General features: G+C 47.4%; 1 protein-coding gene across 13 annotated transcripts in view; it reads right to left on the bottom strand.

Moving 5' to 3' along the window:
- Positions 1-22,558, bottom strand: part of FOXP1 (forkhead box P1) — a 341,511-nt gene that overhangs the window by 169,063 nt on the left and 149,890 nt on the right. The window contains exon 1 of one of the 13 annotated variants that reach the window (XM_072346983.1): positions 7,613-7,687. The exons of the other annotated variants lie outside the window; for them this stretch is intronic. The gene's annotated coding sequence lies outside the window, so the exon portion shown is untranslated. Of the gene's footprint in view, positions 1-7,612; positions 7,688-22,558 lie in introns of those variants that run through there. 13 annotated transcript variants of the gene reach the window in all.

The raw sequence follows: 22,558 nt of genomic DNA, 5'->3' as shown, positions 1-22,558 counted from the left end.
ACAGACCCTCAGAAATACAGTACGCTCTCCAAGAAGTCAGAAAGGAAAAATACAGCATGGAGAAAAGAACAAAAACGCCTGGGTAAGGACCAGCAAGAGGAAGAAAAGGATGAGCAGAACCTGCAGAAGGGCTTACACTGCCTTTGAAGAGAATTGCCTGATGTCAGCTAAAGCCGAGAACCCAACCCATGGGGGGACAGGAGATGCTACCTTGAGGAATCTGCCTATTACAGGATTAAGGGCTACAGTCCCTCTCTCTGAGGATACGGAATGCCAGACTCTGGCCTGAGGGGTTTAGGTGGTGAGGTCTGTCCAGGCGTGTCGGTAGGAACTCTGCAATGCACAGAGGAGAATACTGTCCCAACCTGCAGTATCTAGACATAGGCGTCATGAAAATATTAAATATCGCTTTGGAGGAGAAAAAAATAACAGAGCCATGTGAAGCCAAGACACACGTTTCTTTAGGGAGTAAAATGTGCCCCTCCAACACTGTGATTCTAGAGTATATTTATACCATGTTTAAAAAACATTTGTCAAGCATATCGAAAACCCAGAAGTTCCCTGTCACACAGCTTAATTCCTTATATTCCGTCTATATGCATATATAGGGCCAGTTTGTTAGGGGGTGGAGGTGTGTAGCAAAGCTCAATCTAGCGAGACATGACACCAGAACGGTGAACAACAAAAGCGAGTGCAGCATATGTGCTGGACATTGTGTGAAAAAAAACCCAGCTACGAGCTCGACTTCTGCAAATACTCCTGCGCAGAAGTTGGTAACTCATTTTCTGCTGTGATTCAGCTCAGCCAGCAATTAGGGCGTTCACAATCCTAACATCTATTCGGGAATTCAGAGATTCTAGGAAATACACCTTTACTTTTCTACTCTCTTTTTCAGTGCAGCTCAACAAGCTGTAATCTGGGGATTTTTTCTTTCCTTTCCTTAAATGTCAAGGCTTCTTTTCTTTTTTCTCCTGTCTAGCTGTGAAGATTCTCTGTGGCTCTAAGATCTGAAATGGTAGCAATAATTATATTTCCTATTTTATTACTTGCCATTTCCCCCTTTGATCAGAACTCGATGCTGTTTAACCACATTTATATGGTCATCCTGCACACAGCTTCTATGTACAGAGTCATTTTCCAAGGAAAACCTACAGGAGCTGGGCTTCCCTTTACAGCACACACATGGATTCCCATACATTTGGCACCAATTTAGCTTATCATCATCTCGTTCTTCCTATTTTACATTTGCTTCGCTCAAAAAGCAACATAAAACTCCCCATTCTCTGGGAAAGGCTCTCTCATTGCTTCCTACTGCCTTCCTTCGTCCCACCTGCAGCACATCCACCCAGATCCAACCCGCTCATCCCAAAGATACCACCAGTGAGCACAAGAAACATCCTACAGCTGAACCACGGGTCTCCAGGCTCTGATGACAATACTCCACAAGCCTTACCTCTGCATGAAGCCTAAGAAACTTTTCTTATTCCCACTCAGGTCCAGGGCAAGTCCAGTTTGCCAAGAGGTAAGGCCCCAGTTGGCAGTGCCCAGCCAACTTCTGGAAAAAGAACACGGACAGGGAGAGTGCTCTGTCCCCAAGTCTTTTTGCTAACAGCTTTTCCTGACAGACTTCAATCTCAGCTCGGGGCACAACCAGTCAACGCAATTTCACTGTACCACTTGGTCTGCCCAGCCAGGTTAGCCAGACCTTCACACCTCTCACACACAAGAGAATCTGCTGCTGGAAAGAGGTACGTGCAGCCAAAAGAACTACAAGACATAGATTAAAAAGCCCTAGCAGCTACTTGACTCGTACTACTTTATTTTGCATACACCTCAAACCAGTAGCAACAGGCAGACTTCCCCGGCTTCCCAAAACATCGCCGTGTGCTGTGGGTGAGCCTGGCTGGGAGCAGCTTGGGGTCCTGAGGCTGGGAAAGAAAGGCAGCTGGGCACGGCTGCCAGGGTTTCTCATCAGAAATACCATTTCCACAGCCATGAGAAGACGTGCTTACAAATAACAACAAACCAACAAGAATGGGGACAAGAGTATCGTCACGCTCCAAAACGTGCAGTCAGCTTGGTTCAGTCAGATGTGGAAGGCCAACAGCGCAGTACTCAGGTAATGGCACAGTGACAAATAACTGTTTGCCTTAGCTATTGGTAAATACAAAGACAAATTCCTACAGCTTTTTCACTGGATACCATTAAAAGACTATGCTGAAAAGCATTACAGAGATAGAGATCAGAGGCCTATTTTTGTTTCTGTGTCTTGATACCCAAGACTTTGATGGGGTAAGTTTATTAGCATATGATAAATTGCTCTTTAATCTGGTGTAGTTATAATTCTAGAGAGAGGTTCAGCGGCTTTGCTCTCAACCAAAAGTATCTCTGTGAAGAAACACTTGTTTTGCTGGGAAAGGGTAAGAACAAAGCTGTTTGTAAACAAAGCTGTAAAAGGAGAAGTCTGTCTCCCATGAAGCTCAACACTCCCTGAAATAACTTTCTGCAGAAAGCGACCATTACCTGATGTAAAAAATTTCTTTGAAACCAGCAATCCTGAATTACACAGAAACACTCAAACAGGGCTGCACAGCGCATCGTTTGAACTGGTACCTCTTTTAATTTCCCACCTGATTGGGTTGAAAAGGTTTGTGGGTTGGAAAGTGCGGAAGGAGAAACTTACTGAAAATTGCAATCCGGGATCAGATTAAAGAGGGGGATGATACAGAGAAAATCTTCTTCATAAACGAGTTCCTTTATCCAGAATGAACTGACAAGATCCTGTGAGGGGAGGAAGGATATGTGCTTTGTTAGGACAGAAGACGGTAGGAAAAACTACGCCTGAAACCACCTTTGAAGACAGTTCTTACAACACAGCTCCTTCATGGGTGAGATACTGAAATCGTTTTGAAAGAAATATTATCTCCCCAGAAGATAAACACTGAAGTTCCTGTACAGTGCACTACACTGTCACATCCATGAAACACTAAAAACACCAAAAGCAATTATTCTGCCCCACCTTTCGGTCCATCCTACCTTCATCTGGCTGACTGGCCCTGAAATCTCTCCAGAACCCAAGAGAGTGATGCTCAATATATTCCTTTCTACAGAAGCTGAAGACACAACACCTATGACATCCTAAAGCAATGTACACATTACCTGTAAAAGACAGGCTTGAACTATAATACTACTGCTAAAACAGATCAAGTCAAGAACTCTTTTCACAAGCTTTAGAGACCACAACTTTCCAGCATTACATTAGGCTCCCTCTGACCTCCTGGAGAGGCTGGGTTGAGCCTGTCCTGCACTGCCCCATTTTTAGAAGAGCTCTCTCTCTGCCAGTGCCTTTGGTTGGGCTCTGAGCACAGAGGGCAAGGGAAATGCTGCTGGGTTTGTCTCTTGTGCTCTTGCACACAAAGCCCAGGCTTAGGTACACAGCCTCAGAAAACAGACATGGAGAACTTTTCCTCTTCTGGTTTTGGAAGCAAGCCCTGAGATCTGACACTACACACTTATGTTCTCCTGTCAGGCTGGCGTGTCATTACCTGGGCTCTCCTGTCACGGAGAACACAAGGGGCCTGTAAAAGGAAAGAGTCATGCTTTTACTTGTCTCCATAGATCCATTGTTATATGAGGGAAGGGATGATGGGAGAACTAAAATCCTACTGGTGGGCAGAGCAGGGGCTCTGTGGGAATGGTTGCTGCCCTCCTGACACGGAAATGAAGGTGCAAATTCAACGGGGCAGGCTTGGCTATCATGGGATGCCTGCTGGAAAACAAAACAGCGCATGAGAAATGCACAAAGAGATAAAAGTGCAGGTAAGGACCATAAAAACCCAATGCTGGGCAGTTGGTAAGCACAGGACCTCCCATTTATTTGCTGTGCACCGTAAAGGGGCGGGGGTGGGAGTGGAGAGCATGCACTGCGGATCGGCAGTTTCATGCTGATCACCCAGGAAGTTATTAACTCGCATGTTTATGGGCAACGGCACAAACTATTTGTGGTCATGGGACCCTGCGTAAGGAAAGGATTGCAAGGTTTTCATAACGCTCTTCAGTTAACTTGGTTACCCACACAACAATGGCTTTCTGAGAGGCCAACTGCTGCTAAAAACTGGGGACGGGCTTTACTTCCAGAGGTATTAAACTATGAAAATATCTAACCATAACAGTAAGCAGCTATAAAAAGAGCCCTGTTTATTTCACATGATTTCTTTGTATGCCACAGCGCTATGAGAGTACTTCAGCTCAATGACAACATGGTAAATGGGAAAAGATTAACTGTTTAAGTCAGCGCTTGCTCATCAGCTCATCTCTGTTTGGTTTCGGTGACTTTTATTCCTCTGACACCAAGGATTTCTTTAGGATGAGGAGGCAGAACAAGGCAGGAAAGCCAGTTTTTAAAAATTAAATTCAAAACGAACCTGATGTTAAGCTCAACCCAAGCAGGAACCTTGAAAGGAGAAAGCAGTGATGAATGAAACAAAGCAACGGCACAGGTTTTAATTCCACATTGCCATACGCCATGTTGGGTAGGTGGGCCACAAACCTGCCTACCTCAGCAGGACCCCGGTGTCTCCCATCAGCACGCTGCAGATGGCATCCAGCAGCTTTTCTGCAGTGGTGGAGCAGCACAGGGCCCTGCGTGCTGCACAAGGAGGCAGCTACGGCTCACACCTGCAGAGCACTCAAGGCCTCACCTCGTGCCTCCTGCACCGGGGTACAGCAAAAAGAGAGGGGAGAAGGAAGATCGCAATGGTTTATCAAGAGACCTGCACTGCTCCACAGAGGACACCTCCACCCCTGCTAATCCCAGCTCCTTAAAGCAACTCTCAGTAAGATAATGAATCCTTTAAATGTTACATCTTGTGTCGTGCATTATTGTGGTGCAGCAACTCTCCACATCAAACAGTCATCAGCGCTCTTACAAAGTGGGCTTATGAGAGACCGGCTGAAAGGCGCTGTGTGAAAAGAAGTGGAAAATTAAAGCTGAAGCAGTCGAAGAAAGGGCTTAATTTACTGGCATGTACAGTATGCAAATGAGATTACTCTCAGCTTAACTGCATCATTTATGTCCATAATAACGGCATCATCATTACAGGGCTCAAATTAAATTACACCATAATTAGCATATCAAAGTGATTGGTTAAAGTTTAAAACAAATACCCAATTTTGTTAATGAACAGCTGTAATTGTCATGTACACTTCAATGAAAACTCCCTAAACAAATATATGTTTTAGAACAGGGAAAGATTTTGAAGCAGACAGGTCTGCAACGGAGGTAAACTGCCTAAAAAGGAATGGCACCGGCTATCCTATTAATGGTAATGCATGCTCATCGCTCCCAGGTAATAAAGCATCCCATCCGTGCCTCCTGCCCTGCAGCAGCAGCGCCACTCCATCCCCAGCAGCCCGCACGGTGTGGCAGCACACAGCTCCACCTGCTCCGACCACATCTCCACTGCACTTTCAGAGGTGGAACCGCACCGGCCAAGTTTTTGCTGTTCTCCCCTCATTAAAATAAATAGGGAGGTGGGACCGGCGGGTTTGTCACTGTCAGGCTGACAGTCGCCGACGCATTTGCATGGATCAATCAGCACAGCTGCACACAGTAAGTGCAGAAGAGGAGCAGAGCAGTGCTAACAGCACACAGAAAGGGCAGGGGCTGCCGAGCACCCGGAGCTGCACCGCTCCGTCCCCAAAATGCCGGCACTGCTCCGCTGGGCTCAGTGCTGCTGCCCGGAGTTATGGCTGGCGACACCGGGAAATATATTTGGTGCTAAAATTGGGAATGCACTTTCAAATATACTTAACAAGGAAATTGAATGTCTTATTAAATCCGTATTATCAAAACACTGTTCAAAAATTTAAAGAAAGTAGCTTTTCATTTTATTCATCGAGGAATCCATTAAAGCCTAAGCTCTGAAGTAGTATGTAAATTATGTGCCTTTCAAGGTAGAGCTAGGGCAAATTCACTCCATCAACTAATGATGAACCTCATTATGTGCAGGGAGTATTCATAATGAGGAAACAAGCCACCCGCCATTCCACGTTCCAACATAAATCCCTGCAAAATGTGAATATCTCCACGTCTAATTAAGGGCCACTAATTCCTACCATCCCCTACACGGCCCAAAAAAGCAAGAGCTAGAAATGTGCTTTAAAGCACACCCTTTGATTTTTAAAACACACATTTATTTGTGTTTACCACAGTGAGATGCAACTGGGGAAAAAAAACCAACAACAGCAAAAAGTCTCCATTCCCAGTTTTACAGGATAAAAGTTTGGGAACGGAGAAGTTTATTGACATTGCCTGACCCGGCCTTATATTTTCAGAAGGCTTCTGCCCAGCAAAGGTCAGGCTGAACAGCTCAGCAGAAACACAAATAAACAGGCAAAGAGCAGAAATGTGCGAGTACCTAAGGAACGGCATTTTAAGCGGGAGGGGGGAAAAAAGGAGGAGGAAAAGCTGAGCTGCCCGGTTCTGCTCTGGAACTGTGACTTCCTTAAAGAAATAAAGCAGAGCTCCCGAAATCAATTGGGGGAGGCTGGCAGCAAAGGCAGGAAGAGGGAGAGCCAACTCCGCTGCCAAGTCCACAACAGGTACCGAGAAGGTTTTGGAAGGCTGCTCAGTTTAGGCAGAAGCTGCTTCCTTCCTTCAGCCCTGTGAGAAGTGGGGACCGAAGGCAGAGCTGTGTAACGCAGGTTTGATGAAGGGCGCCCTTTCTCACTTAACTAGCTGTGCTATTTATGCCCGCTCCTACAGCAGCAATGCATTTCTCACTGAGTTACATAATGCCGGGTGCATCCATCCCCGTGCAGCCATTCGCTCTCGCACTGAATTATGAATTCAGCACACTTCTGGCAGAGCAGCGGACAGGTTGCCGACCGCTTCCCCTCAGCACACCGTGCTGCAGTGCTACTGCCCTGTGCGAGCGTCTCCCTGCATCTCCAAACCCAACCCAGAGGTACGGCAAAGCCTCACAGCCTTTCCGTTTGCAGGAAGAGAAACCGTCCTCCAGAGCCGAATCACAGAGAGGATACAAGGAAAGAGAGCCGAGAAGGCACGGCGGGGTGGCCTGGGAAACAGGGTGAGTCCTGGCGGGGCACGTGGGCGGCCCCAGCAGCCTTCATGTTACACCACCCGAAAAGTTGGGAGTCCTCCTGTAAAAACAGCCCTCACGTTCCAGCCCTAAAACAGTTCATTTAGAATTCACAGAAATTCAGAGCTGCTAAGAGCGATACGTGCACATCAAATCGTAAAAGCAATAATAATAATAATAATAACCATCAATACTCAGAAGAACAAAAGAGAGCACGCAGATGAAAGTATTTCAGCAACGCACGTTTTCTCGACATAGCAGGGCAGGGCACGCTGGGGGGCGGGAGGTGGGGGCTCCGGCGTCTTTAACTTGCATAGAAATCAAACTAGACTCCCTGAAGCTGCTCCCCGGCACGCTCGCTCCCCCCTCGGCTCCACGGAGGGATTCTTTTTTTCCTTCCTTTTTTTTTTTTTTTTCGCCTCCTTTTAGGTCAACCAGTCATGCACTGGGAAGCCAACCCTCCAAAAATAACTTGTCCCTCCCCCGGAGCGCCGAGTCGAACAACCTACCTTTGTTCTGGCGGCGGCAGATAACAGGCGGCACGCCGCTGGAGCTCGGCGGGGCGGCCCGGGGGGCTGCGGGGCTGCGGTCGGGGCGGCGCGGGGCAGGGCGGCACCTGGCGGGGCGCTGCGGGCGCGGGGCCGCTCCGCCGCGGGGCGCCACGAACCGGCCCGCCGCAGCACGGCCCGCCGCCACTCGGCTCCGTGCGGCCGGAGCGCGGAGCGGAGCGAGGAGAAAAGCGCGCCCCGCCGCCGCCGCCACCACCACCCCCCCCCTCCTCTCCTTCCTCTCCCAGCAGCGAAGCCCCGCGGCCCGGCCGCCCCGGCGCAGCTTTACGTACACGCGGGGCCGGGAGGCGGCGGGAAGAGTTCCGCGGGATGGATTTGACACTTCTTTTCCGGGCAGCCTTTTGTGGAGTTGCGCCGTTTGTTTCTTATTGTCTGAGCAGCAGTTGGAAGCGTCTCCCCGAGGGGGCCCCTCAGCCCGGCTCGGCCGCTTTGACAGGGAGGTAACCATATTAGGATGTGTATGGCAAAGTAAACAATAACATAGTTGCAATGAAATGGAATTTTTTTTTCAGCTAATAGTGTTGGTGTCAGCCCCGTTTTTAGCCTGTCCCAGTAGTTTTGGTTTCTGGTTTGAACAGGCCGTGTTTTTTTTTAAACTAAATATATATATATATATATATATGGGGGGGAGGGAAGGGGTGGGGGCAGAGACAAGTGCTAGCAGCTTCCAAATGTCTCGCTGCGAGCCTGCTGCAAACGGCTCGGGCACGGGGAGAGCGTTAAAGAGCCAAATAAAGCCATGGCACTTTCATCCCTAGGAAAAAAAAGAAATCCATTAAAAAACCCCAAAGGATGCCCGCACGCGTTCCTGAGCCCGGCCGGGGGGGGCTGGGAGAGCTGCGGGGCTGCAGCGGGCCGGGTCGGGCACAGCGGTCCGCCCGCGGGCGCAGAGCGTTGAAGGATGGACTGCGGGCTGCAAAGCTCGGAAATCGCCGGGTTTACGGGATAAAGCACTTGAAGCAAATTGTAAAACGCAGGTGTCAAGTTATTCGGTTTAATCAGAAGCAGAGCTCGGCGCAGTTGCCGTACAGAGGTTCCCGCAGACGAAGTTTTGTAGCCGGCGAAGGCTGGGAGCCGAGCGGCGCTGCCCGAACGGCCCTATCGCGGCCCAAGCCCCGGGAACAAGTGCAGCATCTCGCTGCACGAGGCGAAGCGGCTGCCGGAGCTGCAGGAGGGCGCCCGGCGAGCGGGGCCGCGGCCCACGGGCAGCCAGCGGCTCCGGCAGCGCGGGGCGGGGGGCCGAGGGGGCAACGCTCAGTGCACGGGCACGGCCGGGGGAGGCTGAAGGCTGGCGAAGTTGCTGCGAGATCGCGCGCTGAGTATAGAACAAAGGCAACATTTCCCTCACAAACATGATGCATGCTTCCCCTGCCAAATTCGCTCGTACTCGGCTCATCTGCAGCAATCGCAACATCAGCGTTGACATCTAATGGTACCTACGAGCATCTCTCTGCCTTTCCATACGGCGCGAGCCTGCTCTGCTAACACACTTTAAATTTTCCAACCATCTTGTTTAAACTAAACATCCATAAAATCACGCGGCGCGCTGCTTATCTGCGCTCCCCCAACCAAAATAAGAAGTTAACTCGAGGCGCTGATACCAAACCCCATCAATCACACGACCAAGTAGCAGTTCAAAAGTTCAAAGACATGATGGCCGGCTCGCTGCGACGCAGCACTCACCCAATAATAACTTGACTCCATCACTCCTCATAGTATAGACAATTTCATAGCATCATTTTCATTAGGCTGTCTCACTGAAAATTGCCAGCTATTTATGTATACGCTAAAATAAATTAGCCATTTCATCGAGCACCGTGAGTCTTATAAAATACATTAACACAATACTCAATTTTCCAGTTGGAGTAAATAAATAAATCAATAAATTCAATGCGGAGTAATTTTTATATATATACTTTTTTCTTTTTTTCTTTTTTATCGAGGAGCTTCAGCTTTCTGCATAAGTGTTTTTATTGGGTTTATTTGTTTCAATAAAAATTGAAATGGGCCACTGATCTTAGCTGTGGGATCTGGAGGGGGGTGGGGGGGTCATTAATAACATTAAGGAAGTATACTGGGCAGTGCTGCCAACTTGCAACATGTAATTTTTCATCAGAAATCATCTCCACTGCAGCTATTAAAGAGCCACTCGGCTCTGGGGACTCGGCTGAAGGAGGTGACCCCCAAAGTCTCTTAGTGCTGGAAATGGGGCAGCTCTCCAATCTGACGCTTCCACTGCAGCCTTCAGCTGCTCTGTGTGGAGGACAAGAATCAACGCAGGACCAGGAGGAAATAAAACACATCCCCTATGGCACAGATCAGCCTCAGCCATGAAAAAAACGTATGAACTGAAACATACCATCTAAGCTCATAATGATTTAACATATTTCCTTTGAAAAGGCTGCATGTGAATAGCAGTTTGTAAACTGCCTGGTGGTAACAGAAGGGTACTTTCTGTTCATATTCACTCTTTAACCTAATCAGAGGAAAAGTAAATATCAGGTCTCAATTTTAATGACTGACTATAAATAAAAGCTTTTACCCCAAATGCACAGTTTGCAAAGATAACGATTTTAAGTATGATGTCACTGGTGACCTATTGAACTACGTGGCACATGTCAGACAGACGTCTGTTTCTTAAATTGCAGTAATAAATTAGTAGCCACAGAATCTGTTCTGTCAAGAAAACGTGAAGCTTTCCTATTCAAATGAAAGTTTAATGAATGTTTCAGCTTCAGTGGAAGAGTTGAGATGGGGGATCTGTGGCCGGGCTGGCAGCTCTGCACAGCAATCCCCAATCCCAGCCAAATGGAGTCTCCTATGTACCCAAATGCATGATAAAAATGGCATGAAAAAGAGAAATTGTCTTCCATACCTTGGAGGTGTGGAGCGAACCCTGAAGACTTTGTGCCCACTGAGAAGCAAGCGGTGACACACATCCCACGTGCAAGACAAGAACTTCTTTTTCTTCTGTCCCTCGAGCAACACAGCTTCACACGGCAGATGGTACCAGCAGGGTCCAAGCCATGGGCAAGGCCTTCCTTGAATTTTACACTGCTTATGGATTAGCATTTCAAAATATGGCACATGCAAACTTGTGTAGTGCCTCCCCTCACATCCGGATACATATCCCAGAGCTGTGACCACTAACACCACCAAATGCAACCCATCCCATCTTAACGACCTTATTGTCAGCTATGAGCAAATTGGCCAAACGTTAATCATTTGCACTGAACTTTTCCTTACTGGGCGTTCTGCCACAGGCCAAATTCTTGTAAAACATCTCAGCCCAAAATGCTGGGATGCTCCTAAGACAAGAGACAGGGAAACCACGGAGCTGCCCATGGCAAGCACCCATTCTTCAAGAAGCCAGCGAACCCCCACATGCTGCTGAACAGACACTGGAGGGCCCTGTCCATCAGAGAAGGGCCAGAGGTTCTCATCCAGCTCAGGAGCAGGAATGTTTTGTAGACCTGCAGCTTGTCCAACCTGAGATCAAGTAGTGCAGTTACACCCAACGCCAAGTCCCTGCTTTCAGTGCAATCTCACAGAGCCATAAAGGTTGGAAAAGACCACATACAGTCCAACCATCCACCTACCAACAACGCTGCCCACTGAATCACATTTCTTACTACCACATCACCTTACATGTTGTCCACATTTTAGCCCCAAAGCATAGAAAATTCTCAGGCTTCCCAACCGCCTGGCCCTAAATCTGATCCCACGCAGCCAGGGTAGCTTTTATTTCTCTAATCCTTTTCTGAGAAATGGCTACATGGTCTCTGTGGAAAGTTCTAGACAGAGATAACTTCAGCCCAACCAGCCTGGCATTCACTTGAGGAACAACAGCGCTTTTCACCAGGAAAACCCTATTAAAAACAAACAAACAAACCCCTATTTTTAAATAGAAACAACATTGATCTATTTCTTGGTGTATGTAAAGAAATTAGAATATGTATATATATGTATATATATATATATGGAACAACAGAACAAGCCAAATATAGAAGCGAGGAACACACGGCCACGACTTCCCCCACCCAACCCGCAGGCCCATGCCCTTCAGCACACAAAGGTGTGTTGCCTTTTCCTCCATCCAGCCTCTTTAAAAACCAGAACACAAAGACTCCTCCTCCTCCCACCTCCCTCGCTGTGCTGCCCGCACCCTGTGAGGCTGATGAGACCCCCGGGTGCAGCAGGATGCTCCTTCCACATCTCACACGTCCCCCAGGGAGGGCTGGGCACAGCAGCTCTGCTCCAGCGCTCGCAGATTGCTCACTGGGTAGAGCTCCGAAGGAGCCTGAGCTTATGATAAGCAACGGCATACTTAACAGTTACATATTACTGTTCATGATAATGCAATATTTCATTTGGGTGATTTAGAAGTCCCTCTTGACCAACTTACAGTGAGACACCGAACGCTTCATCAATCACAACCATTTTTATTCACAATCCAGTGCAAAAACTACAGGGAGAGTTGAATTTTCAGTAACTCATTGGGGAGGGTATTGCTACCAGCACTGAAAATCCTCCTATCTCACCAATTTTTGTTTGATTCAAATATATTTTCTTTCTAAGCAGCATTCCATTTTCCCACATCTCTCTGCCACGTTTCTTATCATGGCAGGGGGAAAGAGTATCCAATTTAATATCTGTTTTGCAGGACAGGAGATTTTTTCCTATCTTATGCACTAAGGAAAGCTGCAGGGGATGGCTTAGCAGGCTGAGCATCAGGTTTTAAATACCTAGACTCCCTGGAACCACAGATCCCATCAGGTCGACTGAGCCCTTCATGTTCCTGGGGGAGATAAATTAAGTGTCATGCTGTTTACTTTGCTGGGATCTTTCCAGTGAGACCTCTGCAGTAAAGGTCCTGTCTGTTTCGTGTGGAGTTTAAGGTTCAAGTCTCGTGGCTAAGGCACTGCACCGGGTGTCACCTTGATCTCGCTAACGCTAATGGCAATTCAGCCATTTCTGCTCAGACAGACATTCCATGGATCTGCTCCCAGACTTGCTCCACTGTCACTGGATGACTGAACATTATTCACCAGCTTATCAGGTTTGGTGACTGTTAAAAGAACAAAATACAGATATACCTCCCAGATGCTTAATTCACGACTTATACAGCCCTAGGGATGGCAGAAGGGAGGTTCATCATTTTTACAGGCTGGTTTTTGTGACCGGAAGGAGCCCCACATTTCTGCAAAGCCGCATCCCCTCGCACTGCCCTGCACCACGCAGCAGCAGTTTGCTCCCGCTGTGACCAAGCCACCAACATCAACGACTCCCACCAGGAGCCTGTTAGAAAGAAATACCTGGAGAGAAGCGGTATCAAGTGCTCACACAAGCCAAAAGGCTCCTAACAATCACAAAACATCAGAAGCACAGAGGCGCACACCCATACTCATACACACAAACCCTCAACCTTGAACATTTCCAGAGGTCGATTCACCTCCAAAAGGTTCAATCCACGGAAAGCAGACCCAGTGCTGAGAAGAACAGGACACGGGGCAGCTGTAAACACACTCTTTGCACCTACTCCTGGCCTTACTCTTCCCTTCCCAGCTACCATTATTTTAATGCATGCAGATGCACTTCCCTCTCAGTAAGGAAGATAAAGGCCAACAACAAAGCAACAACTAAAAAAAAAACAAACCAAAAAAAGACAACTGTGTTCTTCCCAACAGTTCCCTTTTAAGCAGAAATTAAGCAGAAAGCAGATTTCCTTTTGAAGTGGTTATGGAAAGGACTGTATTTCTTATTTCTCTCCACAACGGCAGACAGCACATATTCAGTGCATAGAGTACCAGAAACAATAATTAGCACCCCTAAAATGCTGTGCGTCACAACAACATACCGAAGGCTAAGCATGGCTGTGGGCATGCTGGCAGGAATCCTCCCAGATGCTCTCCAATGGGATGCGGCTCCCACATCTGCTTCTCAAGCCATCCCTGGACCTGCTGGAGCTCTGGCAGTGCGTGGGCACAGGGGCCCTGTTGGGTTGGTGTAGGAAAAGAAACAAGAACCAGTCCTTCAGCTCTGTTTAGGCACTGCTATGTGCAATCTGGCTTTTCAGGTTATTTGGCTAACCAGAGGACGTGGCATCAGCCCAGTTGTGAAAACAACTCACATTCAAGCTAAGAAATCCAATGTGGTCAATGTTTGCACTGCAGAGGGAAAAAGCTCTGCACGGGAAAGGAAGCAGACCATCACTTCTGGACAGGGACAGTTTTCATGGCACTGTCTGGGTGCATCCCACACGTTCAGCTGTGGAAGGGGACAGAGGGAAGTCAGTGGATGGCCATGCAGCTAACTAAAGCCATTACAACACAACCTTCCAAACCTGTTCTGAAGCAATTACTAAACCTCCTCATTAATAACTCAGACAAGAAAGGGCGCACACCCCTGACAAAGTCCTTGCCATATGGCTGTTTTGCAGGAGTGGCTCCAAGCTCACGGAGCAACACCAAACCCTTAAGAAAAGGAGCAGGAGCCAGAAGATGGGAGCACCTCTGCTTCAGACCCATCTCTCAGCAGCCCAGTGTTCCCATCCTTCCTGGCTCACCATAGCAAGATGCCTTCCATATTCCCATCTGCCCTCTTTTTGCTCTCTGCCCAGCAAAATGCAGTTGGCCCAAAGCACTGCTGGCTGCCACGGGTGCTGGCAGCTCTTTTAGTCATAGGCAAATCCTTCATGTCCAGCATGTCCCTGAATGCAGTGAACCGTGGCCAGAGCCTTGCTACTGGTCCTAGCACAGGCAGAGCCAAACAGGAAAGAAGATTGTTGGCCCTGACTCTAACCTCCTGTTTCAGTGCTTCGTGTCACCTGTGGTCATCGAGGAGACCTTCAGATGTGCAGATGGGTTCAGAGGGAAGAAGGCAGAGTCAGGACTGTGCCACTGCAGGCGATGCTGTTTCCAGCCAGCAATCCAGGGCTGGAAATGGAAAGGATGAGGCAGATTTAGAGGGAAGCAAAATCTCTCTCCTCTCTGCCTATCGGGTCTGAAGGGTAAAAGATGAAACAGGATGGAACTGGTTTTGGTTTAAAGCTGCAGAGGAATCACAGGAGTAGAGCACTTACAGAGAAATGTATTTTCACGTAAACTTTTATGCTGCCATCCCTTGTAACTGGGCATCAGGGAAGATGTTAATAAACACCGGGGCAAGAAAAACACAGTAAAATATATCAGACTACAAACCCATCTCTTCCAAGATCTTAGAAATAGCTCAGCAGCTATATACTGCAGGGAGCCAAGCACACTTAAATGCAAGTTTGCATCTTAAACATAAGCACACATACATACAAACAAGGTTCTACAGATATTTGTGTGCTGTACCACAATATTTTCCAGGGCCAGCACTGCTGCTTGTGTTACAGCGCTTGTAATGCAGCTGCACATCAGGCCCCCAAGAAGGGGCCTTGGCAAGAAGCTGAAATAGTGACAGTTTATGTTTGCTGGGGTTATTTCTGAGGCACACTTGCTGTTTACTGTGTTTCTATTTCCAACCAAGCTGCAAAGTCCACCCATAAAACAGGAGGAGGCATTTCTTTGGTGAGGGACAGCGCAGCACAGGAGAGGAGAACAGACCTTCGGCTGGGCAGAGCTCCACAGGAATGCTCCAGGCCTGATGTACAGCAGTTTCCTCCCACGAAGAGGAAAACTATATTCAAAATCTCCAGTTACAAGGCTCCTCTCGGTATATATTTATGCAGGAAGCTCAAATAATTTAATACCACGCCTCACTAATCATGTGAGTGCACAATTTTTGCAGGGCATTTTTATTGCGCATCTATTGTTCCTGGCTCAAAAAAAAAAGGTGCCTCAAAAGGTTCCTGGTACTTTTAAAGGTGGTATATATCTGTGCCACATACCATCAAACGTGATTAATCTTAGGCTCACTAGGAGAGATTAACCTGCTCTACCAGGAGTCAAAACCTACTCGGAACCATGGCAAATCACAGCATATGGCCAATTGGACAACTTCATTCCACTTCAAAGGGAAATTAAGTAACACACTCTAGGGTATATTCTCCTCTTGTTACACTCGCAAATCCCCATTAATGCTAATGATTGCACAAAGTGCAAGAAAAATGCTACAAACACATAAAACAAAGCAAGATTGGTCAAGAATATGCAAAAGCATATGCAGAGGGATCTAAAGAGCATTTAAATGAAACACAGCTTCCTTCTTTCTTTCTTTCCTTAAAAGCAACTGGCGTGCACTACTGCAAATATATATAATTTGCCAACACGCATCAAGACTACAATTCATGAAAAGGAGTGAAATAGAGCCTTGAAATTCAAGGCCAGTACAAGCTCCTCATCTTGACTGGAGATCAGAAAACCGTCTCCTCCAGTGAAAAAGAACATCAATTCCATTTTTTCTAAGAAAACCATTTCCTACCAACTTTGAAAACAAGAATGTCTACAGTGATCTGATTGGGCTCTCTGTGATTGTTTTGGCTCGGCTCCCTCATCCCTCCTCAGCTGGGTGGCTAAATGTTAGTCTAACCACGAGGTTCAGAGGGTTCTCTTCTTATTAACCTTCCACTTCACGTTTCCAATTTTAGAGAGGAATAGAACCGCCCTGCAGAGGCGTCACTTATTCTCAGTTACTTCCGAGGTGAGAGTTTACATTTATGCCCACAGCCGTGATATCGGACTACCACGGAAAGGACAGCACAAAGTTAATAGCTGGGACAATACCGAATTAATAGGTTGGACAACACACAGTTAATAGATTGGGGTTTGGCATTTCTCTGCTTCGTTTGGACTGCTTCTTATTTGTGTGTTTATTTTTTTCAGAACCATGCAAGAGCAGTTGGATGGCTCCAAAAGGCTGGGAACTCCTGCCCAAGTTTGGAGGCACAGACACAAAATAAGGAGATGATCCCTTATGCTCAGCCTGGTGACGGCAGCCTGCAGCCAAGCTTGGTGCTGGGGCAGCCCTACAGCTGGGCCCAAAGGCCCCAGTGCCACCACCAGGTTGTCCGCATGGCCCACCAACACTCGTGTCAGTATGAATGGAGCTGAGGTGAGGACTGAACGCACACAAACTACTCCTGAAAACCTGCCCCCAGGACCCCCCTGTCATGGCCCTGAGTCCTCCTCCCAGCCCACTGTTATTGCAAGACACAGGACGTTTTCCAGCATGGTTATTAGCACTACCTCAGTCAGAGCTGTTCAAGATGGATCTTGTCTTTGAGTGAGCAAGAAAAATTCACAAGGGAAAAATCAGATTTGGAAACTAACCGTTTTGTAATCTCCTGCCACGCAATTTGGTTTTCAGGCAAACTTCCAGCCCTTTCAGTAGTAAAAAAAAATAGTCAAATTCACCGACTTCCACCATCTCGTGGTGCAGAGCAGGGCGCGATACGATGCCACACGCATTGCAGAGCTGCACGAGCGGAAGGGAGTGACGCACCCATGCACGGTGGTGAAGGAGAATATGCAGCACGTGGAATAAAACAGAGCCAAAATAACCATTTCTGGTACGACAAATTCATCTTCCCATGTTCCCCTCCTGGCTCAGCACTCAGAAGAGCACCTGGGCTACCGCGGTACTGCCCAGCCCTCCCTTTGCACCAGCACTGGCTCCTGCGGGCCGTGGCCACAGAAAGGGCACGAGACAAGGAGAAGAGAAATGCTGGCAGAGACGACAGCAATGCTGAGCGCTGCGACGCGCTCCCAGATACCAGCGGGCTGCTGCACTGCCCTTATCAGCAGACACAAGTTCAAGGTCAGCCTTGATGCACTTACTGAAAACTGACACTGCCCGCGTCCCGCAGTCAGCACAACTTCAAATAAAGCCTCCCAATTATTAGCAGTAATTCTGTTTATTATTGCAGGGCCTCGGGACAAACAAAAAAGGAGCCCCGTTGTGCTCAGCGCTGTACAAAAAAGCTTAATTAGCCTCTTCGTAGGTTGCTCCCTTGAGCTTTTTTTAAACAAGATCTTTTCAAACATAAATAAATTCAAATTTCAGAATTCCAGAAATCCGTTTCCTGAAATGTGCTTCCGTAAACAACCAACACAGCTCTGCCTTTCCCATTTTCAGCCGTACAGCAAACATGTAACCCTTGTTTACTTTAAGAAAAAATCGTATTATAAAAGCTTCACCTCAGGGATGCAAATAGGCTTCCGCCATTCATTTGAGCCAGGATCTGAACCAAGCTTTTCTTCTTAACAACATGAAAGTTGGGCAACGACACGTTTTCTGTTGTTTCTCTCCTCCAGCTGCACCACTGACTACCAACGATAAATATCCTAAATGCACAGGGATATTCACAAACTGGAAAAACAAATAAAGATAACACTATATGAACTGGTCGTGAGAGCTCTGGAGTTTGGCACGATAACGAAAGCACTGCACGTCTAGATAAGAGCAATACCAAGAATGTTATGACAGCCAATACAGGAAAACTGGAACAATTTGGGGGGAGGAAAGTAAATCCTCAGGCTTCTCCCACTTTGTTTGGGAGCATCTGATCATGTACAATCACGGAGATGCCAAAGCACCATGTCAGCATTTGCATGCTGCCCTTGCCAGCAGATCATGTGCTGCCTCCGGCAGTGGAAGGAAGAAGTGGCACACGAGGTCAGAGATCACCTCATCCTTCTGAGCGCTGCCCACCCGTGGTCTCAGCTGTCCCCAGCTTTTCAGTGGGTGGGTCCTGAGCATCAGACCATCACCTGAAGGCAGTTAATGAGCATCTTCAAATGCAAATGTTTCCTGTTGAGGCTCCACCTCACTCAGACTTGTACCAATAACTCAGAAGACACCAGCTATTACATCCTGTAATATCCTTCAGAACTCCGCTTCGTTTCTTTTACCATCAACTGCTCAGTGATGCTGCCATTCACCTCTGAAGATACCTGTTCAATTCACATGCACTGTAAGACCACGCTTTGCATTACATTTTCCCAAAGCTTATTCTAGCAATTTCTTGGCAGCAGATGTTGTCTGGATACCCCACAGAAACTGAGCACCAAACCCTGATCAGAGTTTTTCCCACTACCACAGACCGAACCAGTCAGCCCTTCAAGCAAGTTTCAGAGCTTGCTTCTACACCCCAGTCCCTTGGAGGAAGACCACAACTATCCTCCATGCCAGGGAAGGAGCTGACACAGGACCTGGAGATGTGTGGAAGCTCTTCAGTACTAAATAAACAGCCCAGAACAGTCATTTCCCTGGGCACGGTTAAATAAAGAAGATATACCAAACTACTTTGCACAAAGAAGGTAAAATCAATAGAGTTGATTCAGGCAACCGAAATTACAGCGCACTGTTTGACACACATACAGCACTCTCCATTCCAGGTGGAGGTTCCCCAGTTCCCTTCCAAACGCCCAGCTCCGCACCACGCACCTCTCTATTGCACTCAGCAGCGTCTGCTTGACATCAGTACTAAACATTATTCATTAAGAGCCTAACACTAAAGTGCAACATGTAAGTAAATCAAACTCTTAATGCTCTATTTTACAAATTTCATGGGCCACTGGGGATAATTAAAAGGGTAATTATATAAAGTTGGTGCAGTTTTGAGACTCAAATGACATTTTCTGCTTTAAAGCACTCAATGACCTGGTATTTTTCTAAGACAGTCTTTTTATACTTTTATGGTCAAACAGCATTAACAAACAAGAGCTGGTTTTTAATACACTGCAATTCTTTTTCTTTTCTCTCTCTCTCTCACTCCACGCCGCCTTCTCTGATCGATACCATCTACAACTCATTCCTAGAAGTCCAACACTGAGACACAAAGAAAAACACGGCCTTGTACAAAAATCACTGCTCGCTCTGACATGATGCTGAGCCTCAAGCCTGGTTTTCTCTGTAGCTCTGCACAAAAATGGCATTGCTTTGGGTGTTTACAGCACTGTGCTGTTTGGTTTGTCACTGTGTTTAACCACTGCTCTAAAGCTAGCAAAGTACATTACTGGTAGTAACAGCTCATGAAAAATACAGCGAAGAAACTGCTAGTGGCAGAAGCATTTAACTTTCTTGTTAGCAGCCTCCCCCATGTGGCACTTTAGCACCAGCAAGTTGTTTATTATGTTCTGTGCCAGGCAAAACTGATTAAATGGGGCTCTTAAGAATCAAAGCGTTATAAATTCATGGAAATACAGCAAGCAATAAATTCCATGGAATTAAAAGCTTACTAGTGCTATTAGCATTTCAGGGTGTTTGCATTGTTAATAGTGATGTGTGAAAATGATGTTCCTCTAAGACAAGGCAAACCAACAGAACATATGCATTAGCTGCTACATTTTTACACAATGTCATCATTACTTGTAATTCTTTTTCCCCCAAAACCCAAACGCTCATTAATGTTTTAAAGAAAAATCTGAACCAAAGCAGTGGTCCATACACCAAAGATTTACATCCCTAGTAAAACAGAAGTATTACACACACCATTATTACTCTGTGACAGAAGTGGATACCCCAAAGCAGAGGCTTACCCTGGCTCTCAGAAGCACAGAGAAGGGAGAGGCAGGTTCACCTTCCTAGCATAACACCAACATATTACAACACAACCTGTTTGGTGCTAACCTAACAGTGTAATTAGTTGATAATAATAAGCCTTAACACCAAAAGAAACAGCAATCTAGCCTGAACCGCTGGTCAGTAAATCTGTCACTAGCTCTCCAAAGAGACATCATCTTTACTCCGTCTCTCCACCATCATTCCATGCAATGGCTCTGATGGCCGGTGGTGAACCTCCCCATCATCACCACAGGGCTCTGCACATCCCACTATAGCCAGACTTGTGTCAGCCCTACCCTTTTGCCCATCTGGTTTTAGGTGGCCAATAACTGTAAACAGAATCTCAAGTGGAAACTTGGAGAGGAATGGAGGATGCTTCCCCAAAACAAGGCCCTGCAGAGGTTTTACTTTCTTTTTTGAAAAAGGAGAAACGAGTACCTTTGCAAAGTGCCTGAACACACAACAGACAGATAACCCACCCTGCGGCGTCCCTCTGAGGGCCCAACCTGGCTCCCTGCGCTGGTGGGAAAAGCATCTCACAGCTTTGCTGCCGCAGTTAAGGTTTGACACACGATAAAGAGTCTGCTCTGGATGGTACATCATGCACAGCTGGCAACGTACAAAAGTCAAGACAAACTACGAGAGCTTTGTCCAGAACAAACAGTCCCCATGCCACGAAGTGACTCAGCTGCAGAGGTGGGGCACCAGCCCCAGGGCCTGGCTGCCAGGCCCCTGCCACTAGAGAAGCACACGCTGCCAGCAGAAGCCCTCTCCCAGGACGGAGGGAGCTGACATTTTGTTTGCCTCTAGCAAAACAAAACAAAGCAGTAGGTTTTCAACTGCTCACAGGCACGTTGTCTTTTTGATGTATGCGTGTCCTGGCAGTCACACATCTGCATCAGGAGAGAAATAGCTCAGTTTTTGGCAGTTATTTAGTCCTTTTCATCTGAAAGTTGAAAATACACCGTCATTGAACCTTCACAGCTCAGGGTTCTGCATATAAAAAGCAGCTGCTGAATACACGCAGGGAGCGAGGGCTTTTTCTTAATGTTTGAGCAGTTCCAAGTTCAAACCCATTAAAGTCCAGGTCACACCGGGATCATGTCACTATTAATGCATCCAGTTACATGCTGAGGGAAACCCAATATAAAACTATGATAAACTCGAGTTCTCCCACAGCGACGTACTGAGGTCTTATCCAGATGATGCCACAGATCGCTCTTCATGGGCAGCGACCAGACAGGATGTCAGAGACAGAAGAGAAAATCTGGGGAAATTAGCAGGTGTAATTGCATGCAGTCAGCTAAAAGCGAAGGTCTCCTCGAGCACCCACAAAGCTCATCCGCACCTTTCTTTTCCCCTACTCCTCTCTTCGGAGGCGAGTCCCTCATCCTGTTGATGCCATGTCCCACACACCAGGTTTCCCACTTTACCAGCAGCCCACTGCATCTCACAAGAGTGAGAACCCCATGCTCAGTGCTCCCTCTGGAGCTCCATCTCCACTGTAGATGGCCAAAGCTTCACTTGTCCCTAGGGCACCGTGTGCCTGGCCAAGCCCATGCTGAAAGCACAGGTCTGGGACTTGCGGGGAGACACCAAAGTCTGCCCTCTGCAGCCTCCCAGCACAGCGGGCAGCAGCCCTGCTCCTACTAGGAGGGAAAAGCAAGACATGGGAAGACAGAAGCAAAAAGCAGAGAGGAATGGATGGAACACCAACACACAGCGCAAGCTCTTAGCTGTCCCTGACACTCACCGCTCATGTGGAGAACGCATGGGCAAGAAGGAAGGAGCTGGTTTTCAACTCTTCTCCCCAAGTGCAGAAACACATGACAGCGTCACCAGAAATCACTTTAGGGAACAGAAAGAGAAACTAAAAGCTCAACCACCAGTTCAGTTGCATCAGGAGATGCCAGGCATAATCACACTCATCTTTCATCACTTCAATTATCAATTACTTCCCATGGGAAACAGCTTTTCCTCTGTCTCCCCGGCGTGCAGCAGTGCTCAGAGCTTCTCCTGCTGCATGCACCTTGGGTCGGCCACTGCTGGCTGAGGGAGGGGATGGCAAAAGACAGAAGAAAGGAAGCTGGAAATAAGAAATACATTAAAAGGACAAACAGCTTTTCCTAATGTCCCACAAAAAACAGCTCAACAAAGCCTAATGACCAGCAATATTCCCACGCACCGTTTCCACCAGAAACCCCCTCCCCTGCTGCAGCCCACTGTGCCCACGCTGGGCAGACATGTGCCCAACTGCAGGAGCTGGTGCTGCAGGAGCTCCTCAGAGCTTTCGCACTGATGGTGATGGAAAAGGAGAGTCTGGGAAAGAGGAAAGGGACTTCACGGTACTTTGGGACATTATCGGGCATCTAGAAAATACATGGGTTGATCTGGATG

This window comes from Excalfactoria chinensis, chromosome 12 (genome assembly GCF_039878825.1).
Source record: "Excalfactoria chinensis isolate bCotChi1 chromosome 12, bCotChi1.hap2, whole genome shotgun sequence".
Taxonomy (NCBI): domain Eukaryota; kingdom Metazoa; phylum Chordata; class Aves; order Galliformes; family Phasianidae; genus Excalfactoria; species Excalfactoria chinensis.
This window is presented reverse-complemented; position numbering and strand designations above follow the sequence as displayed.